Genomic DNA, 12,858 nt, shown 5'->3' on the forward strand with positions numbered 1-12,858 from the left:
AGTCAGAACCTCCATCCCACAAGAGACTGACCTATAATCAAGAAACCAATCACGCCCTCCTAGCAGAATCACTTGATAAAATTGAAGAAAAAAGAGCCTCGGCAGACCTAAAGCTAGTAGCTCATCAGCAAAAGGTGGTTCGATACTTCAACAAGCAAGTGAGGGCAAGGAAATTCTTTGTGGGAGATATGGTCCTTAGAAGAGTGTTCTTAAATACCAAAGATAGCGTAGCTGGCGTACTCAGGCCTAACTCGGAAGGACCATATCAAGTAATAGAAGTCACGGATTCTGGAGCATACAAACTTGGTCGGTATAATGAAAACATGGAACTTGTTCTGGTACCAAGGTATTAGAACAGGGAACATTTAAGAAAATACTACAAATATGTGTGCAAGGTTTGATGACCCCCCTTAAGGTACACAATTCTCGGACATCTACTCTTAAGTAGATGGCCTTCTAAGCGGACCTCGCTCGAGGGTTTGGATAAAACGACTGACACTCAGGTTGGATGACGATCTCTAAAATACAGTCTAGAAAAAACAATTATTTTATGTTTTAATTAGCTAAAGATCAGTTAGATCATGTCATAGTTTTTATAATTCAATAAATTTAAGTTACTACGATAACAAAATTATTCAGACCAATAAATTCATAAAGATATTAATTATCATTCTAATTGTGTCTATTATTTTTCTTTCTATAGCAAGCTATGATATTACGTTAAAAATGTGTACAAAGGGTCTGCTCGAACCCAACAATCAAACAGACAAAATCAAACTTGTGCAATGCAAGTGACCAAAAGTCATAAGTCTTCTCGGTCACTTGGGGGCAACTATACCCGTACAAAGCATAGGTAAATAACAAGCTCAAAAGAAACATTTTCATGTGCAATTACTTAAGCTTAAGGGAAAATATTCATTTCAAAAGATAACAAAGCATGATAATTCTGGGATTAAAAGCTGCCCGGCTAGCTAGTTATCTTGAAACAAAATGAAGTATTACCAAGTTTAAAAGTTGCATGGTCAGCCATCTTGTACTGAAAAAAGGCCCATAGGCCGAATTGAAATAAAAAAAAATGGGAAAGGAAAAACTTCACATGGCTGGAGTCCTTGGCTCTCTGTAAAGGTCAACGATACCCTTAGTGGCTGGGGTGTCAGTACTTTGGCTGGTCGGAACTTCGGGGTAGGCTGCCTCGGATTCCTCTTTGTCTTTTTGGGCCTCATAAAAGCTAAGATAGGCCTCTTTATTTTCATTGAGGTAATCAAAGTTTGCTTCTGGGTTTGCCTTCCAAAGCTCATAGAAAATATCTAGGGGGACCGTCTCTAGGTTGTCTGCCTCCTTTTGAAGCGCCTCCCGCTCTACCTACCTGAACTTGAGACTCTCCTCCAAAACCTTCTTTTCCTTGGTTAAGTTGGAAAGTAAGGTCTGAACGCTTTCCCTCTCATCTTTCATAGTATTGACATCTTTGGTCAGAGCCTCATTGTCTGCTTCAAGCTAAGTAGTGGACGGCATATCCTTGATCTCCTGCAGCAGTTCTTCAACATAATTGTTGGCAACCAGAAGTTGCTTATTGACCTCGCCCAGCTTCAGATTCTTCTCCTTGGCCTCCTTCTTGGCTTCTTCCACCTCCTTTTTCAAGTTGGTGGTGGTCGTTGTGGCTTTCAAGGCTGGGGACTTGGCTCGGAAGTAAGTATAAGCCATCTTCAAGTTGAGTTACGCAAAGAAGAAAAGTTAAAATCTACATGGATAAAAGCATGAGAAAAAGACCAAAGGAAAAGTACTTACTCGGTTCGTCTCCTTCAGTATTCTGCCCATGAGCATCTCCACAGACATGTCCTGCCCCTTGAGCAGTTGATCGTTTACCTCAGGAAGCACCCAGTCTTAGTAAAACTAGAGCATCTCCTTACCCTTCTTAGTCTCAGGGTTCAGCATGACAGGAGTGGCTTGGGGCTTAGGCAGCCTAGGCCAATCTATACTCCCTCCTTTGGCACTTTTGGACAATACAGCCATCGCCTGAGACTTCGAATTCCTCTTGGCCGGTGGGTTCACATCCAACACCGTCTCCTCACGAACCTCAGTTATAGGCGTGGTTAAACCCTGTTATAGTGAGATTTCTCTCACCTAGAAACTCGAGACCAGACTCTTATTTAGAGGACACGTGTACTCAGATTTTCCAATGAAAGCTGAGATGTTTGTAAGAGACTCCTCGAAGTTTAAACCTCGCCCAAGATAGAGTCAGTGAGATACAACGAGTATGACCAAAGTCTGATCGCATGATTATAACTCGTATTATGTGGGACAAGAGAATAACTCGCATGTATCGAGGTATGTGCGAGTATCCTCTCTATGTTCTTGCATAAGCATAGAGATCGACTCTCTATAAATGCGAGTTGGTCCCAATGACCCAAGAGCCTTGATAAACCGATATAGACTCGTATGTCTAGGTTCTATCAGCTCGTCATACGATGTCCACAAAGGCGACTACATAAGAACGCAGACATCCTAAACGCAATTAAGTGTAAGGCCCGCTAGCTTAACATTAGAATATGAACAGTCAACTCGCGTCATAGAAAATGCATACGTTGGTGCATTTAGTGAATAGAAATTGTTATCCATTTATTAATGTTTACGTTTTTAGTTTAATTATTATGAATCAATGTACAAACGGATTGACAATGAATAACAATCCTGGTGTAATTAACTGGACACCTGCTTTGTATATAAAGGGGCGATCCACTGTGAAATTAGACCTACGAAACTCTTGCTACAGTGGACTAAGCAGACCGTGATCTGACTGAACCACTATAATCCTCTATTTCCTTGTTGTTTCCAGTTTTCTATTAAACATTCATATTCCCAACTCGAGTACTCGTCGTTCTAGGTTGAATACTCGCATCTGTTCTTCAAGCAATTTTCTTCTTGTCATTAATATTAATACATATATTTGGTGTTGTCAAATTTTACTCGACAACAAACCCTTCTTAGCAGTCAGTTAAGGTGTTTTGGTACTCGAGTCTACGTTATTGGGCGGAAGGTCATCCACCTTTGACCGTTTTACAATAGACTTCTGGCCAGAGGCATCACCCGATTGCTTCTTCAAAGCGTGCAACATCCTCTGAGACATGGCTGCACATAAATAAAATAAGGAGGTTAGAATAACTACGAGCTACGTAAGTGAAAATAAGCTTAAAAAACTGGATAAGTAGCCTGCACGTGGGCAGGAGCACCCTCCCAAACAAGCACAGAAGGAGCATCATCATTTGAAGAATCCTCCTCCTCCTGCTCGACCACAATGGCCTTTCCCTTTCCAGCCACCAGGGCAAAAGATCGAGTAACCCTCTCAGAACCATCCCTAATCCTGATGGACCGCTCAATGGGTACTTGGCAACTTGGAGGAGTCTTCCTCTTCTTCTTCTTCTTGCTCGAAGCCTCCTGTTCGGGAACAACCTCCCTTGTTGCCTCCCCAGTCTTTGGTACAAAGCTAGTCAGATAGAGTTTATACTTGACAAAGTTGGTGTCAATGGCATAGAAAGATATTTCGTTCATCTGAAAGGAGTTGAAAAATTACCTAAGCCCTCTTCCTAAGTTACATCGTGAACAGAGGATGACAGTAGGACAGAATGTGCTGGAAACTAGTATGATTGGTGTCTATCCCCTTGACAAAATAGTAGTCCTCCGCGAAGCCACCTATTTTAGTCACCTTTGTATCCATGGTGCCCGTCAGCCACGACTTCTCAATCTGAGAGAAGTAGAAATACCCCGACCTATTTTTCTTGGGGCTTGATTTCAAGTCAAACCGCCAATTGGTATCATGAGGGGATGGTTCACCCCATCCTTGTGAGGCATATAACACGACTAGGACAGATAGATACTTGAGGCCCTTAGGAGTGAATTGGGTTGGACTAATGTGGTAATAGTCGGCCATCTTCTTGAAGTGTGGGAGCAAAGGCAGCATTGCACCCTGATTGGTATGAGCTCCCGACCAAGCACAATAACCCTCTCAAGGGTCGGTAGCTAATTGATCGCGGGAGGGAAGGAAGCATTCGACATTCCATAAGAGACCGTCCTAAAAAAGATAGTCAATCTTTTCATGTGTCTAAGAGACCCTTCAGATCTCTCATTCTCATGGGACGAGCCTCGATGTACTCCTCCTCGATGTAGTCCCGACCAGCTTCCAGGACATCACCTACTTTAGACACATGTTCTCCTTCCTTATTATAACTGCCAAATGGTAGCACCCGAGCTACCCCCTCTTCCCCATCGTCTTTAGCCTCAGAAGGAGTAGCAAGACGGACCTCACCCTAGTCCTCCACTTCCTGGACTTCAACATCTCCAGTAGTTTCTTCCTCCTCGATGGAAGGATAGGCCTATACTGCCCTGGCCAGAGTAGATAGACAAGCAATATGAGGGTTGGTAGATGGTTTCCTAACAATCTATTTGGTTTGCGCAATCATCCTACGTTTGGATGGATCTTTATTAGAGGTATGCCTTGCAATAGTCACAGCGAAATTGGCAACATGTTTGCCCTAAGAGGCTAGGACTGAGCGGCCCTCGGGCAAGGTGTCAACCACGCTCGGATGGACCCTATATGTCTAGTTAGTAAGAAGATAACGCCTCCAACCTTTCTTAAGTTCCCAGATGAAACGATTGTATCCCTCACCACAAATTTGGTCGCGATGGGAATCATGTTGCACCTCAGGCTCCAAGGAAGGTGTATGATCGCTACTTACTTCCCAATCTTCAAAGCTAGAATTTGAAAGATCGTCACTAGACGAGGATGGACTAGCACGGAGACGGGGGTAATCTTCGTATAGGAGTTAAAGCAAATCCTGATCGATATGATGCTTGCCTCCCCAAAACTCACCAGGGTTCATCTACAAAAGGTGGGAGACAAGAGAATAAGAAATGGTCGAAGTTACGAATGAAAAACAGATTGTATATGCCGACCAGTCCTGATTGAGAACCAAAAGCAAAGGTTTCACCCAGAAATAGAATTTTCAATCCTAGAAGTTCGAAACTTCGAATTGGAATCTGATTTTCCCTAAAATCTTATGGACGAGTGGAAATAAACATTGTAAGGTTAAAATTAAAGCGCAATCAAATAATCAGATGTTATGGTTAGACATGAATGAAATTTCCAAATCCTAAACCTAGTTATTCTATGGTAAACCTAGAATAGTTCAAGAACAAGTAAAATTCACAGCAAAAAATTTAAGAAAGCATACATGTATTTCATTACAAATGTGTAAAAGAAAGGAATAAAGAACTTACTCATTGATTTGAAGCTTTCTTGCCCTTCTCTGATGGTATCGTCAAGAGTTTTCCTATGAATTTCTCAAAGAATTTGGGAGAAAACTTGGCTGAAAATATTTTGCTTTGGTTTTTGAGAATTAAAATGGCTAAAAAGGATTACCAAGGGTTCCTAGTCCTATTTATAAGCAATCTAAAAAAAGAATTAGTCATTTCAAATTTTGAATTTTTGGGTTTCTTCCCAAAAGTAGACGACGTTAAGCACTCATTGCAAGGAGTACAACCGTCAAGTGTGCTCAAGTATCGAATCGTCATTCAAGGTGTAGCCGTCAATAAGCATTAAATGGTCAGATATCGAAGAGACCCCTTATCAGAGTCACATCGGAAAAAGATACACGTCACCCATCTGGACAAGACTCCAAGCTGAGTGAAGTCCACGTGCGACCAAGAAGGTCTCGTCCAGACTTTGGGGGAAATGTTATCCTATTTTTTATACCTTGACGTGGCAATAAGAATGGATGACACGTGTCCCACATTTCTAATACCTTGGCAGAGGAAAGTATTCCTAGCAGCCCATTAATGGTCATTTAACATCTGTAACACTAGGATAGCCAAACAGGATGGTCGAGAAGATGTCCGACCAAGATGCAGACATGCTTATGCCGAGTGAAGCGTGTAAAATGGCAATTCTAGAGATCAATCTTGTCGTTTCCAAGACACGAAGATAATCCCTATAATTGTGGGATTGAGTCAGAGAATAGAGGCAACACACTTTAGTTTCCTATTCTTTACATCTAAGAGGGGAAATAACTCAGAGATCAATTATAAGAGCTTTCGAGAGGAAGAACACTTTATTCCTTCTCTTAAGTCAATACAAATACAATGGGAGTAGACTATTACCATTCTCATGGGGCTGAATCTCTTTAAAATATGATGTTCACTTTACTATTTTTGCTTTCTTTTATTTATCTTATTTAATCGCTTTATTTATGACTCACTGTCGTTGGCTAGAAGTGAGGTCAAAAGTATGAGCTAAAACAAACTCTAGTTTCTATTCAAACAAATAAAAGCTAAGATCACTTATACATTTTAAATTTTAGAATCAAAATAAACCTAAAAAAGTTGTTCAAATCCAAAGCCAAAACACTAAGCCCCAACCTCTAACATCAAGCTGCAAGCTCCACTGCACATAAGACAGAGAGAGAGAGAGAGAGAGAGAGAGAGAGAGAGAGAGAGAGAGAGAGAGAGAGGGCGATAGAAATAGGAAAGAGAGAGAGAGAGAGAGAGAGAGAGAGAGAGAGAGAGAGAGAGAGAGAAATGATAACAAAGTTCAGATTTTAACCTCGCTGGAGGTTGTGTTATCTTGAGCAAGGCAGAGAAAAGACAAGGCAAAGAGGCGACGAGTGGAGAGACACTGTAAGAAAGAGAAAGCAAGCTAGTCCTTAAGGTTTTGGAGAGAAAGCAAGTCGGGCCTTAGTGGGGCATTTTGGAAGCTGGTCGCCAGAGTAGCAGTAGTAACTGCCATGAGAAATAAATTGAGAGGCGATTAGATAAAAGAGAAGAAGAAGAAGGGAGACATAGCTAGGGTTTTTTTTTTTCATCTGGGTGTGACTTAAGAGGGAGGGACGAATGTATATAATGTGTCCTTTTTTATTTTTTATTTTTTATTATTAATTAAGTCTGGCAGGTATAGTGATGCTCTATGCAGGTTTGGGAACATTTTCTCAGTCATGCTTTTGGGGACACACAAATTAATTATTTTTAAAAAATAAATAAATAAATAATTTTTAGTGACTCACCAGGCAGGTTAAGACACGTTTACCCAATCGCACCTAGCGAATCACTATAGGTCAATATATATATTTTTCTAAAAAACAGTTATAGAAATTACCAGAGTTACTCTTTAGTGAACCTACATATTTTTTAGTGACCCACATTGTAGGACACTAAAGCTGCATTTTTAGAGTCTTTTTGTGCAGTCCTAACCTTTTAGTGACCTGCACATTTGTGCGGATCACTAAAGAGTGTTGCTAAAAGGCACATTTGTAGTAGTGTTCATATAAATATTATGAATCCAGTTGACCTAAAAATTATCTTTTTTGGTGGAAATTACCCAAAGTTACTTACCTATGGCAGGAATATTCTAGTTAAAACTATCCTCAAAGCCAAGGATTCCTGCTAATTTCGGTTTACACAAATTCTTTCAAGAAATACTACCAGGACTAATAGATGCAACTTTCCTGGTCCAAAGAAAAGCTCTACAGATGCCCATGATCTTTTTTAACAATCTCTTCAGAATTATCATGGTTTGGTTCGAGTAGGAATGAATTGATAATAACACCGAATTGATTAAAATGACATTACCTGTAAAAGAGATGTTTCTTGAGCGCCAACTTCTTATATGCATAGTTAATTTCTCAATGAGTAATTGAAAATCTTTAGTTGAAATTATTTTAGAGCATTACGAACCCCAAGTATTTGAATGCAACGAGTTTTTGCCAAACCCTGAAGTATCCAAGATTCTCTAAATATCTAAAGCTTGCATTTATTACTTGTATTATTGCTTACTATAAATATAAAATTGCACTCTTAGACAATATATAATTATATTTAAAGAATTCTTTCTTGTAGTCCATTAATATAATTAATATAAGTAGTTCATCCTCCAATATATTAGTTCATAATTAGAGCTGGTCAAAATTACTATTTTACCTTTTTTAATTATCCCTCGAATTCCTAATTCATAATTAGCAATTAATCTATAATCCAATTATAGATTTGAGCTCAATAATTGAATTCACTCCCATAATTAACACTTCAAAGGAAGTAATATTCGATCATTTCGAAAAGCTTGTATTTCACTTATTGTATAACATGTTCCTAGTATTCAGATGCACATATGCACATATTTAGTTATACATGTTTATGATATCGTTTACCTAGTATACTAGGGATAGTAATATGGATGTACTTATAGATACACTTAGATACTGATATATAATGATTCTAGAGGGCATTGAATAATATAGAATAATGATTCCAATATCAGTACGACTAGAGTACGAAAGTTAATCATACTACAGGTACGAAAGTTCATATCTCAATTTACACGCTAGACGCAATTAGTTGATTTATGGTAAATAAGTATATAAGCGCTCAGTTACAAATCATTTATTTATGTTGCTATATGTATGATTTTCTTACTGAGTCTGTCAAGAACTCCAATAAAGATTGTACATACCTTGGCATCTAGACTTAGATAGTTGAAATCTATGAAAAATCAGCTGGCGCAACTTTTGTTTTGTCGTTAGACAACTCTTTTGAGAATTAATATAGTATGTATGTATTTTACGAGATTCTAAATTGTAAATGTTTAACAAAGTTTACTCTTAAGAAATTTTTAACTATTACTAAATGTTATAATAATTACACTTTCAATTCAAAATTTCATTAATTAGCAAATATTAGTAGAATAATTAAAAATTATGTAACGTAGCTTAAATATTAGGGCATTACATATAGAATCTTCCTCGCAAAATGAGTAGTAATTCGAAAGCGCATCTTCCTAATAATCTTATCTTAGTGGCAAAGGCCTGTGTCTCCTAGACACTGATGACCCCAATGGGTGAACACATTATGCTTTTAACAGACATCTTGAGACTTACCTTTGGGTAGGGGTGAGCAAAAAATCTAAGAAACCGACCAAACCGAGTAAACCGACCGTCCGAACACCGAAAAAACCAAAAACCGAAAAAACCAAAAACCGAAAAAACCAAAAACCGAAAAAACCGTTGTCGGTTAAAACCGCTTTAATTTGGTCGGTTTTAGTGTCAATCGCAAATCGACTGATTAAACCGAGAACCGACCGAACATATATATTATATGTAATATATATTATTTTTGTACATATTTAATATACAATTTTATTAATCTAAGTTTACTTATATCTTTTTCATTTAAAGTCTCAATTATTCATTATTTTATTTTATTATAATTTGATGCATTTACATATTATATACACACATTCATAAAATAATACTAGTTTTTTAATATAACTCATTACCATATTAGTAGCACAAATAATTTGAACAAATTTAAAAAAGTTTATTTTACATTATTTATTTAACTAAGAAAGTTTTATTTTTAAATTATATGATATTTGATACAATACTTTAATTTTTTAGTTTTCAAATAATTATAAAAAGTTTTAAAACTTATTTTTTTTAAAAAAAAAATGAAGTTTGGTTTGGTCGGTTTAAACTGACCAAACCGTGGATTAAAACGGTCGGTTTTTTTTTATATTTTTATAATGGTCGGTCGGTTTTCGGATTAGAACTATAAAAACCGAAAACCGAATTTTGGATTTTTTTTGTGTAAAAAACCGACCAAACCGACCGTTGCTCACCCCTACCTTTGGAAAAACCTCTTCCTGGAATAGGTTTGACTAATGCTTTTGGTATCTAACCTGACCAATAGGTAGGGAAATGTGTCCTTGACAAATTTTGGGATAACATCAACATATATACAAATAAAGATAATAGGTATTTGACTTTGAGTTGTAGGTAATTGTAAGTTGTGTTCTTGGGTCTCCAATACTTAATTGGAGTAAATAAGATTGCCCAAGAAATTTGAGATCTTGGAAATTGTCTAAGTATGAGTTTTGGAAAACATGTCGCCAGAGAGATATACCTAGATAGAAAGTTATTAAAAAGTGATTTTTATCAACAAAAGAAAAATCTTGGGCCAGCTATTTAGTGGGAGTGCATGATGTATCATATGACATTAGACACCATATTATATATAACCCTTAGCAACACAAGTAAATTGCATCAATATTGACAAAATTGATTGATTCAAGTTGATAATATATGAATTTCATTTGATAATTCACATTACATGTACATTATTGGCGTTGACAAATTGTGAGGCAATTAAGTAAAACATTTACACAGGACAAGTTGAAGCACTCTTTCGATAACACAAACGGCCAGACGCCCTCACTTGAAAAATGAGAAATTTTCTTTTTATAAAAAAGGATTTTTATTCAAGTAAAAAGGCGCACTTGTGTTGTTGTGCCCACCTCTACCTCTAACACCACCCAATACTTTTCTCTCTTCATTAATTGTCCCTCCTCAGCCTTTGTATATTATTTATTTATTTATTTATTTAATTCTATTAGATAACAATATCATTATAAAGTATTGCATTGTAAATAATTAGTAATTTTTTATATAATATTTATTAAATTGAATTATATAAAACTCAATACTTAATTATATATAGTTACATGATATATTAGGTAGTACTAAATACCACTATTGATTTTTTTAACATTTTCATTTATTTATTGTTCATTTTATTTAGCATCTTAAATTATTCACCACGATATAAATATATCATTTTACAATTACTTAACTATTTATTATATTATTTATTAAATCAAAATATTATTTATGCAAATAGCACGATTTTGCCACCTTTTGCTCTTATAATTTCTCATATTTATTTATTTATTCTTTCTAAAAATGATTGATCATAGGGTGCCGACTGCTGAGATCGATTAATCATGCTAGTGATTATTATGGTCCCAATTTTAAAAAATATTGTTTACGTAAACACCTTGGGAATTCCATATACATTATCATTTTCTCAATTAAAACTATTGTGCCTTTTGAAATTCCGTATTTTAATATTCCCAGTTTGATTATTTAATTAAATGATTAATTAAATGCGGAATAATAAAATCGAAAACGATTCTTAGTAGTTACGAATGCAACTCCGTAACTCAAGAGAAACCCGTAAAAAACAAACAAAGGCATAAAAGTAAAAACACACAAGATTTTTGTACGTGGTTTCAACAATCCTTTCAGATTGTTACTAGTCCACGGGGCCACGCCCAGAGATAAGATTCATTAGATCGGTATCAAAAATACAAAGTAATTGACTTATGCATAAATAGACTCCCTCTTATTGTATGCCGCAAGCTTGATGTATTCCACCAACTAACCGAATCTTGATAAAACTCCAAGAGCTCGAACTCCCTTCGATCACCTTGAAGAGTGCTTGAATCCTCCCGATTCAAGGCTTAAAGGCTATCTCCCGAAAGCCTATACAACCATCTCCCGAAGGTTGTGTGCTTGTATCCTCCCGATGCAAGACTTCAAAAGCAATCTCCCGAAAGCTTGTAAATACCCTTCTCCCGAAGGTGCATCGATGTTCTTCTTCGTAGACTTGAATACGTACTCAAGACAATACAAACAACAAATAAACAGAGTAAGAGTAGAACAACTCTTCTCTACAAATCAAAGACTCTCTTTTCTAAAGATATGAATGAAATTCAAAGATACAAGAGAGGTACCAAGAGAGGTACTAAACAAAGACACTCTTTCCTTAAGATATGAAAGCAATTCTAAGTGTGTGAAAGAGATGCAAAACCTAGCTACTATAAGATGTATTTATAATGAATATACATCTCATAGACAGCTTACATTCGGTCTGAACAAGACCTCAACCCACTAGAAACTTCCCTAAAATAATTCTTCAATCGGCCCAGAATTTGGTTTCGTACATACGGAATCGTGGGCGTAACTACAACTTTCCTTTTATAGAAAAGGAAAGTCTAGCTCTCCGGTTTTCTTCAAGAAACCTCGATCTTAGAAAATGGGAAACTCAACACAAGATCGTAATAACAATTTGGTTAGATAAAAAACGAAATGGGTAACCAAACTTACCATTTTTACCTTATTTTCCAAAAAATAGGAAAGCTAGACAACTTTCCTTTCAAGTATGATTTACACAAATATGGAAACCAAATCAATATATGCCAGCCGAAATATACATTAAATAATAAAATATTTTTGTCAATTAAATATGCCAAAAATGGAATTAACAATCTCCCCCTTTGGCACTTTGATTGACAAAACATTTTATTATGAGAAAACCTGCATCAAGTGTTAGAAACCAAAGCAAATAGCTTTTTAAAGATACAAGAGTATGGAAAATACTCCCCCTGCATGAAAGCACTCTAACACATAAAACATAGAACTTTTTTTGGACGGAAAAGCTTACAAACCGAAGAACACATTTTTTTTAAATAGAAAAGTGTTAAACCACAAACAACTTTTTAATCGGAAAAGTGTTAAACCACAAACAAGCAACTCCCCCTAAAACCAAGGGTCCAGAGTTGTAACAAAGAGTTCAATGAATCCCAAAAAAAAAAATATGACTACTCCCCCTTTTTGTCTATCAAGGAGCCAAAGATAACAAAAACAATCAAGAACAAAGTCATAAATTCAAATAAACATTAATAAAAAGCAAAAGATAAAAGATTGAACCACTTATTCATCATCATTGGGTCAAGTATTTCATGATGCCGTCCATCTTCCTAAGAAGCAAGGCCCGACCGGTCTCCATTCTTCCCAAACGCAAGTTGAATTCTCGCCATTTCGCAGAGCGAAGGAAGCAGATCCAGCAGGATCATTTGTAAGACCCCGGGGAAGCAGACCAGCCTTTCTTTGAGCAACTTTTCCTTGAGGAGGCTTCTCGGGAATTTTGAAAGTTGGTTCCAACAGCTGAGCATCTCAATTGATTCATTCTCAAGAATCAATT

The sequence above is a fragment of the Cannabis sativa genome, chromosome X (genome assembly GCF_029168945.1).
Source record: "Cannabis sativa cultivar Pink pepper isolate KNU-18-1 chromosome X, ASM2916894v1, whole genome shotgun sequence".
Classification (NCBI taxonomy): Eukaryota; Viridiplantae; Streptophyta; class Magnoliopsida; order Rosales; family Cannabaceae; genus Cannabis; species Cannabis sativa.